Source organism: Etheostoma spectabile, chromosome 9 (assembly GCF_008692095.1).
Source record: "Etheostoma spectabile isolate EspeVRDwgs_2016 chromosome 9, UIUC_Espe_1.0, whole genome shotgun sequence".
Taxonomy (NCBI): domain Eukaryota; kingdom Metazoa; phylum Chordata; class Actinopteri; order Perciformes; family Percidae; genus Etheostoma; species Etheostoma spectabile.
Window position 1 is genome coordinate 8,321,580 of NC_045741.1, and position 731 is coordinate 8,322,310.

The 731-nt window shown below is 37.9% G+C and overlaps 1 long non-coding RNA gene across 1 annotated transcript in view; it reads left to right on the forward strand.

Annotated features, from left to right (window-relative positions):
• The window catches only part of LOC116695574 (uncharacterized), a 19,457-nt gene that overhangs the window by 15,622 nt on the left and 3,104 nt on the right, over positions 1 to 731 (forward strand). The gene's annotated exons all lie outside the window — the stretch shown is intronic.

A 731-nucleotide genomic window follows, 5' to 3' on the forward strand; every position in this document is an offset into this window, starting at 1 on the left:
TCTAGTGGCTGGAATTCTGCACCAAGGCTGAATTTTTGGGAAAAAGACTTCAGATACAGTATTAGGAGACCACTAAGGTCTATATAAAAGAGACTTCAGATACAGTATTAGGAGACCACTAAGGTCTATATAAAAGAGACTTCAGATACAGTATTAGGAGACCACTAAGGTCTATATAAAAGAGACTTCAGATACAGTATTAGGGGACCACTAAGGTCTATATAAAAGAGACTTCAGATACAGTATTAGGGGACCACTAAGGTCTACATTAAAGCATCCAAAGAGCACCATGTCATGGGACGTTTAAGCCCAATATTCACTCTCCTTTTATCTTTATTCCTCCACCAACTCCTGAGGGAAATATCTCTGGACTATTATTGTTACCATATCTGTGTCTTAAACTATAGAAAAGCAAGAGCAGATAAACAAAAAAAAAAAAAAAAAAAAAAAAAATTTAAAGACAAAACTTGATTTTACATTCATCCGGTTTAGGTGGAGCTGAGCCTATGTCTCATAGGAAAACCCTGTAAGGATACTGATGAGAATTTGAAAGTAAAGTTGTAAAGTTGCAGGTCAGAAGACAGAAAGACGCCGTGTAGAGCTAAGGGAAGCTGCAGAGTTGGGTGATAATTACCTGTGGGTTTATCACTATGTGCGACAGCTTTTACATGTGCGTAGTCATTTGAGCTAGAGCAGTGGTTCCCAAACTTTTTCAGCTCAAGACCCAAAAG